The following is a 13,794-nucleotide window of genomic DNA, read 5'->3' as shown; positions in this document are numbered from 1 at the left end:
AGAATCCCAGGGAGGCGCGCGAATCCCGCCCCGCCACGCCGACGCCGGCTGCCGTATTTTCCGCCGCCGTTGGCAGTGGCCCTCCCCCGGCAAATCTCTGGGCCCCGATGGGCCGAGTTGCTGTTGTTTCCTTGCCAGTCCCGCTGGCGTGAAATGGACATGGTCCATCACGGCGGTACCTGGCTCGTAGGCCGGGTAGGTGAGTCCTTGGGGGGAGGCGCGGGGGATGCGGCACCGGGGGGGCCCCCATGGTGGCCTGGCCCGCGATCGGGGCCCACTGATCTGCGGGGAGCCTGTGCCGTGGGGGCACTCTTTCCTTCCGGTTTGTCCTCTGTTGGGCTCCGCCATGGCCGACACGGAGAAGAACCCCCCTGCGCATGCGCAGGAAACACGCCGGCCTGTCTGTGCATGCGCGGAACCACGCCGGCGGTCCTGCGCATGCGCCAACTCGCGCCAGCCCTTTGCCGCCGGTTGGCGCAGCACCAACCCCTCCGCCGCCGGCCTAGCCCCCGACGTGCGGAGGATTCCGCACCTTCCGGTCAGCCTGACGCTGGAGTGGTTCGCGCCACTCTTGGCGCCGGCGTCGGGCCATCCGGCCAGTTGCGGGAGAATCCCGCCCGAGGTGTTGCTTGATCGAGAGCCAGTGTAAGTCAGCAAGCGAATGGGAGCTGGGTGAACAGGCATTGATGCAAGTAAGGACACAGGCGGCAGAGGTCTGGGTGACCTCAGGTTTTCAGATGGTAGAATGTGGGAGGCCATTCAGGAGTGCACTGGGATAGTCAGGTCTAGTGGGAACAAAGGCACGAATGAAGGTTTCAGCAGCAGATGGGCTATGGCAAGAGCAGAGTTGGGCAATGTAACAGTGGTGGAAATAGGCAGTCTTAGTGATAGCAGGGATATGTCAATGGAAGCTCACCCTGGGGTAATGGTACAAGGTTACAAATCGTCTGGCTCAGCATCAGACAGTTGCCACTGAGAAGGATGGAGAAGCTAGGGAATGGAGTTCATGGTAGGGACCAAAGACAATGGTTTCAGTCTTCCGGACATTTAACTGGGGGGGGCGGGGGGAAAGCAAATTACTGCGGATGCTGGAATCTGAAACCAAAGAGAAAATGCTGGAAAGTCTCAACAGGTCTGTCAGCATCTGTAGGGAGAGAAAAGAGCTAACATTTTGAGTCCAGATGACCCTTTGTCAAGCTGACAAAGGATCATCTGGACTCAAAACGTTAGCTCTGTTCTCTCCCTACAGATGCTGACAGACCTGCTGAGACTTTCCAGCATTTTCTCTTTGATTTAACTGGGGGAAACGTATTTCATCCGTTACTGGAAATTGAACAAGCAGTCTGATAGTGAAAGAGTTGACGGAGATGGTGGTGAGATGGATTTCGGTGTCATCAGCATAGATATGAAAATTGATGCTTTTGGATGGTCTTGCCCAGGGGTAGCATGCAGATGAGAAATAGGGAGAATCCAAGGATGGATGTTTTGGGGACACCAGAAGTAATGATGTGGGAGCAGGAAGAGAAGCCAATGACTGCGATTAGATAGATAAGTTTGGAACAAGCTGAGTGCAGTCCCAGCAAGCTGGATGACAATGGAGACGCTTCGAAGAAGGATGGTGTGGTCAATCATGTCAGAGACTGTGGACAGGTTAAGAAGGATGAGGAAGGATAGTTTACCATGGACACTGTCACATAGAACGATACCTGTAACTTGGATAAGAGCCAGTTTGGTATAGTATTGGGCAGAAATCTTTCACAGGATGTGCACATTGCTGTCCAAACCAGCATTTGTTGCCCACCCCTAATTTCCCTTAAGAAGCCACCTTCTTAAACCTTTGCAGTCCGGGGCGGCATGGTGGCACAGTGGTTAGCACTGCTGCCTCACGGCGCCGAGGACCCGGGTTCGATCCTGGCCCCGGGTCACTGTTCGTGAGGAGTTTGCACATTCTCCCCATGACTGCATGGGTGTCACCCCCATAACCCAAAGATGTGCAGGTTAGGTGGATTGGCCACACTAAATAGTCCTTTAATTGGAAAAAAAATGAATTGAGTACTTAAAATGTATTTTTTTTAAAACCTTTGCTGTGTAATGTAGGTCAGTGATATAGTTCCAAGTCAGGATAATGAGTGCCAGGGAGGAGAACTTGTAGGTGTTGATGTTCCCTTACATAAGCGACCCTTATCATTCCACATGTCAGAGGTCACAGGCTAGGAAGGTGCTGTCAAAGGAGACCAGGGGAGTTGCTGAAGTGCATCTTGTATATGGTACACACTGCTGCCACTGTGTGCCGGTGGGGGAGGAAGTGAATGTTGAAGGTGGTGTCGATGAAGTGGGCTGCTTTATCCTGGATGGTGTCGAGCTGCTTGAGTGATGTTGGAGCTCCACACATCCAGGGAAGTGGAGAGTATTCCATTACATGCCTGTAGATGGTGAACAGGCTTTGGGGAATCAGGAGTTGAATTACTCGCCACAGAATTCCCAACTTCTCATCTGCTCTTGTAGCCACAGATATTTATATGGCTCGTTCAGTGCAGTTTCTGGTCATTGGTAACCCCCGGATGTTGATAGTGGGGGATTCAGTATTGCTAATGCCATTGAAAGTCATGGGGCGATGGTTAGATTCTCTCTTGTTGGAGATGGTCATTGACTGGCACTTGTGTGGTACAAATGATAGGCATGCAGTTGGGAGGCAATGACATGTTCAAGAACTTTGGAGAGAAAAGGGAGGTTGGAGATGGGACAATAGTTCCCAAAGACAGTGGAATCGAGGATTGGCCTTCTTATCACAGTTAGGCTTGAATAAGTGGCCTTTAAAAGAAAACAAAGTGACTTTTTCTAATTTAGAAAATGTTTCTAAATTAGTTATGTTTTCTTTGATGGACACCCGGATAACATTGCTGCTGAGATTATTTCTGGCCTTTTGTGTGGTGCTATGCTCTTGCACATGTGCAGTTCATTGGAAATATTCTTTGCCCATCCTCAGCTAGGGGAGACAGTGGGCTGAGTAAAACGGGATTGCTTTGTGCCCATGGCGACGTCATATCCAGAGTGTTGACGTTGGATCCTGTTCCCGACGTCGATCACGCCAGAAAGCAGTAATATGGTGGGCTAATTGTCCTAGGAATCGGGAACCAGCCCACCATGTTCAAATTGTCAACTAATCGGCACTTGAGAGCATTAGCAGTCCAATTCACAGCAGTAATACGTTCTGAGTGTGTGAAACCTGTTTCTTTCCATGGTCCGGGTCAGGGTGGGTTTAAAATCCTGCAAGCTGGGCTCAGCATTTGACTTCAGCAGTTGTGAACTTTGTGTAACTTTATATTTGGAGGGAGTGCATTCAATCACATCTATAGTGTTTCAATCCTGGAAACTGAGTACAGACTTGTGCTCTTCGTTCCTCATCTGCACTGCAGCCTTCATTCTGGGATCAACATGGGGCTAGTGGTCTCTGTGGGAGACACATCCTCCAGTGAGGAGGAGGAAAAGGAGGAGATTGGGAAGGAGAGGGAAAAGGCCAGATAGCCAGGGGGAAGGAGGCACTGCAGGTGCATGAATATATTGGCACGGATAGAAAATTGGCTAATGGGCAGGAACAGCGAGTGGGGATAAGGAGTTATTTTTCAGTTGGTGACCTGTAACCAGGGGAGTTCCACAGCGATCAGTGCTGGAACCACAACTGTTTACAATATATATTAATGACTTGGAGGAAGGAAGTGATTGTACTGTAGTCAAACTTGCAGACAACACTAAAATAGGTGGAAACGGAGGGATACAAACATTGCAAAGGGATAGTGATAGGTTAAGTGAGCAAAAAGTTAGTAAATGGAGTATAATGTGGAAAAATGTGAAGTTTTTCATTTTGGAAAAGGAGAACAAATAAACAGGGTATTATTTAAATGGAGAAAAACTGCAGATAGCTGCGATGCAGAGGGACCTGGGGGTACTTGTGCATTAAACACAGAAAGCTCACACCCAGGGGCAGCTGGTAATCAGGAAGGCTAATGGAATGTTGACCCTTATTTCAAGAGGGTTGGAGTAGAAAAGTGCCGACATCTTGCTGCAACTGAACAAGGTATTGGTGAGACCCCACCTGGAGTACTGTGAGCAGTTCTGGATCCCTTATTTAAGGAACTATATTATTTAATTGGAGGAAGATCAGAGAAGGTTCACTAGGATGAACCCCCCCACCCCCCGTATGGGTGGATTGACTTATGAGCAAAGGTTAAACAGGTTGGGACTGCACTCATTTAGAAGCATGAGAGGTGATCTCATTGAAACAAATAGGGGGCTGGATTCTCTGCCCCGGCCGCCCCACATTTCCCTTTCACCACACCGGCGGGATGCTCCGTTACGCCGGCTGGTCAATGGGGTTTCCCATTGTGGAGCTACCCCACGCCATCGGGAAACACCCGGGCAGCCGGCAAAATGGAGCATCTCGCCGGCGGGTATTCCAGCCCCAGATTCTTAAAGGGTTCGACGGGGTAAATGCTGAGAGGATGTCACCTCATGGGAGAGTCTCGTACCTGAGGGCATAGTCTCCGCGTAAAGGGGCGCCAATTTAAGACAGAGGTGAGGAAGGATTTATTCTCCCAGAGGGTTGTGAGTCTTTGGAACTCCTTGCCACAGAGAACTGTGGTGCAAAGTCCTTGGGCTGGATTCTCCGGTCGCCGATGCCGAAATCGCGTTTGGCAACGGGCCGGGGAATCCAAATTCCCGACCGAATCGGGGGCCACCCACTCCAAAGTGGTGCACTCGCAGAGTATGCTGCGCCATTGCCAGAGGCCCGCCCCCCAATATCCCCCCCATCCCCCGACCGGCCAAATATCTGGCGGCGTGGGTCTTTCATGGTCTCACCCGTTGGGAACTCAGTCAGGGGAGGGCCGATCTGGGTAGGGGGGCACAATTATTCAGGGATGGGGGTACTGTGGTGGGGCCGGCTCGCGGACCGGCCGAAGGGGGGGAATATTTTGCGGGACGGGTCCGCGAGCGGCATCCGCCATGAAGCACGGCGCGGCCGCTGCAGGTCGCCGCCGTGCACACGTGCAGCCACAGACCCGGCAATACTCCGGGCGCTCTGCGCTGCCTTCCTGCTAGCCCCCAGCAGAACGGGGAATCGGAGGCAGTTTTGCCTCAGTTTTCTTGGCGTATCCGTTCCCAAGCCAGCCTGGGGACATAGTCTCCAAACCTGAGAATCCAGCCCCTTGCGTATATTTAAGACTGAGATAGAGAGATTCTTGATCAGACTGAATCTTTTAACCAAAACCCCCCATCCCTGGAACCATTCTTGTAAATCTCTTTTGCGCTCCTTCAAGAATTATTTTAAAGAAACATATTTTTAAACAAATATTCCCACATATCTATTACACATTGGAAAAAAAGGACATTTCAACCAGAATGGACCTCATTATTATATCAGGTTGAGATTTGGACAAATAATTCATCACAGGATGAGTTACATTCATTCTCATTAGTAAGGGTTTCCAATTTCTGAGGGGGGATTTGAATTTGCTGAGCTGCTTTTTGGGGGTAATTGTATTCATTTATTACTGAACTCCTGACTTTTAAACAGTATAATAAGTAAGGAATGTTTCTCCACAATTGCTAATTTTAATTGTGGAACCATTATTTCTGGAGGTCATCATTACAAATGTACTGTAACAATATGCTGTGTACAGTATCTCTCTTTCTGCTGATGTTGCTGTGCATTCTGCCTTCTTAGCACAATTAATTACCTGAAAATAATAACTACAGTCTCCCTGATGGCTCAGCATTTTTGTCCACTGAACCACGCAAAGTAGGAAAATCCCGTTGATGATCACCAATCTGTATGAGACAGGCCGGTTTAGCCCAGTTGGCTGGTTTCTGTTGCAGAGCGAGGCCAGCAACGTGGGTTCAATTCTCGTACCGGCTGATGATATTCATGAAAGCCCCGCCTTCTCAACCTTGCCCCTCGCCTGACCCTCAAGTTAAACCATTACCACTCAGCTCTCCCCCTCAAAGGGGAAACTATGGTTATCTGGGACTATGGCGACTTTACCTTATGAGAAGGTGCTTTCATGCCTTACTCCAACTGCCCTTCCGTTCTTCCGTCCCAGTGCCTGTGATCCATTCTGCTCAGCTCATCTACTGCTGAAACTCTCATCAAATGCCTTGTTAATTCAACGCTTTTCCACTGCATTCCTGGCCGGCGTCCTATATTTCGCCCTCTCGAAACATGAGAGGTCATCCAAAGGTCGTCTAGCTGTGTCCTGACCATTCATCCATCGGCCCTGTTGGTTTCTGGTGAAACAACCCCCAAATTTAGCATTTTCACCCTTGTTTTTGTTCCTCCTTATTTGTGTGATCTCCTCCAATGCCACAGCCCTCTGAGATATGCCTGCAATATTTTAATTTTGGCATCTTGAATATCCGCAGTCATGATTTGAGTATTGCTGAAAAAAAGAAACACATCAAAGCTTTGTGCCTTGCACTCATTGGGACACTTTGTAAGAATACAAATAAAGGGGGAAACAACAATTTATACTATGTAAGAAGAAGGAGTTGATTGGTTGGCAAGTGGATTCTGATTGGTATAGGTGTTGCCATGGAGAATGTACCAGTTGATGGTGACTGATAGTTAATTGCCAAGCATTGTCACTTGCTAACCAATCAGCATTCTCTTCTCAGCACATATAAATTGTTGTTTTCCCCTTATACTGGTATTCTTGAGAAGAGTCCTGATTAAAAGCCTCGATTAGTCTGTTTCTTCAGCAATGCTCAAGGTTTTTACGATCAAATGAACAATTCTAATTGTTCCACCATTAGTCGCCATGCATTCGACTGCTGAGGTTCTAAGCCCTGGAATTTGCTCCCCACACCTCTCCACTTCTTTCTATCTCTCCTTCCTCCCTTAAGATGTTCTTTAAAAGCTACCCCATTGATCAAGCTTTTGAGCATCTGCTCCCCCTCACCGAAAAGTTAGACAACAAAGCGATTGCCTGGCTAGTTTATGGCTGGGGTTAGGTTACAGGGTGTTGTTGCTAGGGGTGGGGAGGGGGGTAGTTGATCTGCTGACGAGGGAGGGACTTGGGTTTAGTAACATGGAGGAGGTCGGAGGTGGAGGCTGCCAGGAGGCGGGCCAGGGGAGGCGCGACACAGAGGCTAGGGACTGGCCCAAGAAAAGAGATGGCTGATCGGCAGAGGGGGGGGGGGGGGGGGGGGGGCACGGTGTCCCCCACCCAGGCTGATCACCTGGAACGTTAGAGGGTTAAATGGGCCGGTAAAGAGGGCATGTGTGTTCGCGCATCTGAGGGCGCTGAAGGTGGATGTAATTACGCTACAGGAGACTCATCTGAAAGTAGCTGACCAGGTCAGGTTAAGGAAGGGCTGGATTAGCCAGGTCTTCCACTTGGGGCTGGATGCTAAGACCAGATGGGTCGCGATTTTGGTTAACAAACGGGTGCAATTCGAGGTGGGTAGCACAATTTCGGATGGGGGAGGTAGATTTGTCATGGTGAGTGACAAGCTCGAGGGGGTGAGGGTAGTTTTGGTCAATGTATATGCCCCAAATTGTGGATTTTATTAAGAGACTGCTGGGGAAGGTACCTGACCTGGACTCGCACAGGCTGATTATGGGAGGTGATTTTAACACAGTCCTTGACCCCGGCCTAGACCGGTCGTGTTCAAAAACGTAAGGTGCAGGCAATGGCAAAAGAACTGAGAGGGTTTATGGAACTATCCATGAGGGCTAGTCGGCCGACGGGGAAGGAGTTTTCGCTCTATTCACATGTTCATAAGGTGTATTCCCGAATTGATTTTTTCATCATGAGCAGGGATTTGTTGGCGGGGGTGACGGACGTAGAATACTCAACAATCGCTATTTCGGACCATGCTCCACACTGGGTTCATAGAATCATAGAAGAATCATAGAAGTTTACAGCATGGAAACAGGCCCTTCGGCCCAACCAGTCCATGCCGCCCAGTTTTTACCATTAAGCTAGTCCCAGTTGCCCGCACTTGGCCCATAACCCTCTATACCCATCTTACCCATGTAACCATCTAAATGCTTTTTGAAAGACACAATTGTACCCGCCTCTACTACTACCTCTGGCAGCCCATTCCAGACACTCACTACCGTCTGAGTGAAGAAATTGCCCCTCTGGGCCCTTCTGAATCTCTCCCCTCTCACCTTAAACCTATGCCCTCTAGTTTTAGACTCCCCTACCTTTGGGAAAAGATGTTGACTATCTACCTTATCTATGCCCCTCATTATTTTATAGACCTCTATAAGATCACCCCTAAGCCTCCTACGCTCCAGGGAAAAAAGTCCCAGTCTATCCAGCCTCTCCTTATAACTCAAACCATCAAGTCCCGGCAACATCCTAGTAAATCTTTTCTGCACTCTTTCTAGTTTAATAATATCCTTTCTATAATAGGGTGACCAGAACTGCACACAGTATTCCAAGTGTGGCTGTACCAATGTCTTGTACAACTTCAACAAGACGTCCCAACTCCTATATTCAATGTTCTGACCAATGAAACCAAGCATGCCGAATGCCTTCTTCACCACCCTGTCCACCTGCGACTCCACCTTCAAGGAGCTATGAACCTGTACTCCTAGATCTCTTTGTTCTATAACTCTCCCCAACGCCATACCATTAACTGAGTAGGTCCTGGCCTGATTCGATCTGCCAAAATGCATCACCTCACATTTATCTAAATTAAACTCCATCTGCCATTCGTCGGCCCACTGGCCTAATTGATCAAGATCCCGTTGCAATCCTAGATAACCTTCTTCACTATCCACTGTGCCACCAATCTTGGTGTCATCTGCAAACTTACTAACCATGCCTCCTAAATTCTCATCCAAATCATTAATATAAATCACAAATAACAGTGGACCCAGCACCGATCCCTGAGGCACACCACTGGTCACAGGCCTCCAGTTTGAAAAACAACCCTCTACAACCACCCTCTGCCTTCTGTCGTCCAGCCAATTTTGAATCCAATTGGCAACCTCACCCTAGATCCCGTGAGCTTTAACCTTCTGCAACAACCTACCATGCGGTACCTTGTCAAAGGCTTTGCTAAAGTCCATGTAGACAACGTCTACTGCACTGCCCTCATCTACCTTCTTGGTCACTCCCTCAAAAAACTCAATCAAATTTGTGAGACATGATTTTCCACGCACAAAGCCATGCTGACTGCCCCGAATCAGTCCTTGCCTCTCTAAATGTTTGTAGATCCTGTCTCTCAGAATACCTTCTAGCAACTTACCTACTACAGACGTTAGGCTCACCGGTCTGTAGTTCCCAGGCTTTTCCCTGCTGCCCTTCTTAAACAAGGGCACAACATTCGCCACTCTCCAATCTTCAGGCACCTCACCTGTGGCTGCCGATGTTTCAAATATCTCGGTTAGGGGACCCGCAATTTCCTCCCTAGCCTCCCACAACATCCTGGGATACATTTCATCAGGTCCCGGGGATTTATCTACCTTGATGCGCTTTAAGACTTCCAGCACCTCCTCCTCTGTAATATGCACACTTCTCAAGACATCACTATTTATTTCCCTTAGTTTCCTAACATCCATGCCTTTCTCCACCGTGAATACCGATGAGAAATATTCATTCAGGATCTCACCCAACTCTTGTGGCTCTGCACATAGATGCCCTTGTTGATCCTTAAGAGGCCCTACTCTGTCCCTAGTTACTCTTTTCCCCTTTATGTATCTGTAGAATCTCTTTGGATTCTCCCTTGCATTATTTGCCAAAGCAATTTCATGTCCCCTTTTTGCCCTCCTGATTCCCCTCTTAACTCTATTTCGACAATCTCTATACTCTTCAAGGGATCTACTTGATCCCAGTTGCTTATGTACGTCATATGCCTCCTTCTTCTTTTTGACCAGAGTCTCAATATCTCGAGTCATCCAGGGTTCCCTACTTCTACCAGCCTTGCCCTTCACTCTAAAGGGAATGTGCTTACCCTGCACCCTGGTTAAAACATTTTTAAAAGCCTCCCATTTACCAGCCGTCCCTTTGTCTGCCAATAGTCTCCCCCAATCTACCTCTGCAAGTTCCTGTCTGATACCATCAAAATTGGCCTTGCCCCAATTAAGAATTTTTACTCTTGGGCCAGACCTATCATTCTCCATAGCTATCTTAAAACTAATGGAATTATGGTCACTTGTCCCAAAGTGATCCCTCACTAGCACTTCTATCACTTGCCCTTCCTTATTTCCCAAGACGAGGTCAAGTTTTGCCCCCTCTCTAGTCGGTCCATCCACATACTGAATGAGAAATTCCTCCTGAATACACTCAACAAATTTCCCTCCATCCAAGCCCCTAATGCTATGGCTGTCCCAGTCAATGTTGGGAAAGTTAAAGTCCCCTACTACTACCACCCTATTATTCTTGCAGCTATCTGTAATCTCCTTACATATTTGCTCCTCAATTTCCCGCTGACTATTTGGGGGCCTGTAGTACAGTCCTACCAAGGTGATCTCTCCCTTCTTATTTTTCAGTTCCACCCATATAGACTCAGTGGGCGAACCCTCGGATATAACCCCTCTAAGTACTGCCGTGATGTTCTCCCTAATCAAAAACGCCACTCCCCCTCCCCTCTTACCTCCTGTTCTATCCTTTCTATAGCATCTGTACCCCGGAACATTGAGCTGCCAGTCCTGCCCCTCCCTTAGCCATGTTTCAGTCATAGCTATAATATCCCAGTCCCATGTGCCCGTCCATGCCCTGAGTTCATCCGCTTTGCCCGTCAGGCCCCTTGCATTGAAATAAATGCAGTTTAATGTAGACCTTCCTTGCTCTCTGCCCTGCTTTCTCTGGTCATGCTTTACACACTCTCCCTTCCTGCCTTTTGTTTCTGTCCCCACTGACTTCCTACATCAGTTCCCATCCCCCTGGCACATTAGTTTAAACCCTCCCCAACTGCACTAGCAAACACCCCCCCCGAGAACATTGGTTCCGGTCCCACCCAGATGCAGACCGTCCGATTTGTACAGGTCCCACCTCCCCCAGAATCGGTCCCAATGTCCCAGGAATTTGAAACCCTCCCTCTTGCACCATCTCTCAAGCCACGTATTCATCCTAGCTATCCTGTCATTCCTACTCTGACTATCACGTGGCACTGGTAGCAATCCTGAGATTACTACCTTTGAGGTCCTACTTTTTAGTTTAACTCCTAACTCCCTAAATTCAGCTTGTAGGACCTCATCCCGTTTTTTACCTATATCGTTGGTGCCTATATGCACCACGACAGCTGGCTGTTCACCCTCCCCCTCCAGAATGCTCTGCAGCCGCTCCGAGACATCCTTGACCCTTGCACCAGGGAGGCAACATACCAACCTGGATTCTCGTTTGCGTCCGCAGAAACGCCTGTCTATTCCCCTTACAATTGAATCCCCTATCACTATAGCTCTGCCACTTTTTTTCCCGCCCTTCTGTGCAGCAGAGCCAGCCACGGTGCCATGAACCTGGCTGCTGCCACCTTCCCCTGGTGAGCCATCTCCCCCAACAGTTTCCAAAACGGTAAATCTGTTTTGGAGGGAGATGACCGCAGGGGATCCCTGCACTGCCTTCCTACTCTTCCTCTGTCTGTTGGTCACCCTTTCCCTATCTGCCTCAGTAATTTTAATCTGCGGTGTGACCAACTCACTGAATGTGCTTTCCACAACTTCCTCAGCATCGCGGATGCTCCAAAGTGAGTCCATCCGCAGCTCCAGAGCCGTCAAGCGGTCTAACAGGAGCTGCAGTTGGACACACTTCTTGCAGATGAAGGAGTCAGGGACACCAGAAGGGTCCCTGACTTGCCACATCTCACAAGAGGAGCATGACACGGGTCTGAGCTCTCCTGCCATGACTTAAACCGAAGTTAAATTTGAACTACACTACACAGCTAAGAGAAAGTTAAAGAGAGAGAAATCACTTACCAGTTACAAGCCAATCACTTACCTGCTGGCTGTGATGCAATTGCTCCAGAGACTCCCTCACAGGTCTGCTTCTCTGCACCTCCTTCAGGTGAGCACCAAATTCCCTTAACTAGTTAATTAATTTACTTAATTAATTTGATTTTTTTTTTTTTTTTTTGTCACTCCCCTCTTACCCGAACTCAGCCTTACCCAAACTCAGATACACTCTGTTTGCCTTCAGCACTCTGTTTCTATAGGCACTTCAGCCACACCCTTTGTATCCTTCCTGATTTACAGTCAGCCAATAGGCCTGCTCCCAAAACTGATCTCTCTCCCGAACAGCTGACCTGCAAGGTAAGGAAGTGGTTAATCAGTACTTACCTCACCCACAGCGCGCCCTTTTAAACTGTCCCCTCTGCCTCGCAGCTCCCGCGCTTTTTGAAACTCCCGCGCTGTTTCCAAGGTCCTGGCTCCCTCTCTCTCCCGAACAACTGACCTGCAAGGTAAGGAAGTGGTTAAGCAGTACTTACCTCACCCACAGCGCGCCCTTTTAAACTGTCCCCTCTGCCTCGCAGCTCCCGCGCTTTTTGAAACTCCCGCGCTGTTTCCAAGGTCCTGGCTCCCTCTCTCTCCCGAACAGCTGACCTGCAAGGTAAGGAAGTGGTTAAGCAGTTCATCTGCAGGTCTGCAAGGAAAGTTTTCAGCGCCCTCAATGGAGGCTGGAGGTCGGGTTATTGGCGGACGAGGCGGTGTGTGAGAGGGTGAGGAAATGTAAACAAAACTACCTGCAGGTCAATGACACAGGAGAAGCCTCAGCTGCGGTGCTCTGGGAGGCGCTGAAGGCAGTGGTGAGAGGGGAGCTGATCTCGATTCGAGCACATAGGGACAGGACGGACAGGGCAGAGACAGACCGGCTGGTAAAGGAAATCGTACAGATAGACAGGAGATATGAGGAGACCCCGAGGGCAGAGCTATTCAGGGAACGGCGAAGGCTACAGTCGGAGTTTGGGGTGTTGTCCACAGGCAAGGCGGTGGAGCAGCTTAGGAAGGCAAGGGGCGTGATCTACGAGCATGGGGAGAAAGCCAGTAGAATGCTGGCACAGCAACTGAGGAAGAGATAGGCAGCTAGGGAAATAGGGACGGTAGTCGACGGGGGGGGGGGGGGACTTGGTAGGAGATCCGACAGGGCTGAACAAGGTGTTCTGGGACTTCAATAGTAAGCTTTATACCTCGGAACCCCCCGTGGGGCCGGAGGGGCTGAGGCGCTTTTTGGACAAACTGCCCTTCCCAAAAGTGGGTACATGGGCTGGGGGCCCCGATTAGGACTGAAGAAATATTGAGGAGCTTGAAGGCCATGCAATCGGGTAAAGCCCTGGGGCCGGATGGCTATCCGGTGGAGTTCTATAAAAAGGTTCTCTGAGATAGTGGGACCGATGCTGGTTAGGGTTTTTAATGAGGCGAGACAGAGGGGTGTTACCCCCAACAATGTCGCAGGCCACCATCTCTCTGATACTGAAACGGGAGAAAGACCCGGAGGCATGTGGGTCCTATAGGCCAATCTCTCTGCTCAATGTAGATGCAAAATTACTGGCCAAGCTCTTGGCTGCTAGGATTGAGGACTGTGTGCCGGACGTTATTATGGAAAACCAAACCGGGTTCGTCAAGGGCAGGCAGCTGGTGGCCAACCGAAGAAGGCTGCTAAATGTGATCATGATGCCCCCGGAGAGTAGGGAGGTAGAGGTAGTCGTGGCAATGGATGCTGAGAAGGCTTTTGGCCGGGTTGAGTGGGACTATTTATGGGAGGTGTTGGGACGATTTGGGTTCGGGGAGGGCTTTATCGACTGGGTTAGGCTGCTGTACCAGGCTCCGGAGGCTAGTGCAAGGATGAACAA

The 13,794-nt window shown here is 49.5% G+C and overlaps 1 protein-coding gene across 1 annotated transcript in view; it reads left to right on the top strand.

Annotated features, from left to right (window-relative positions):
* atp10a (ATPase phospholipid transporting 10A) overlaps positions 1–13,794 on the top strand; it is a 355,898-nt gene that overhangs the window by 116,162 nt on the left and 225,942 nt on the right. The window lies entirely within an intron of this gene.

The sequence above is a fragment of the Scyliorhinus torazame genome, chromosome 15, assembly GCF_047496885.1.
Source record: "Scyliorhinus torazame isolate Kashiwa2021f chromosome 15, sScyTor2.1, whole genome shotgun sequence".
NCBI classification, from domain to species: Eukaryota; Metazoa; Chordata; class Chondrichthyes; order Carcharhiniformes; family Scyliorhinidae; genus Scyliorhinus; species Scyliorhinus torazame.
Note: the sequence above shows the minus strand (reverse complement) of the source record. Positions and strands in the feature narration are given on the sequence as shown.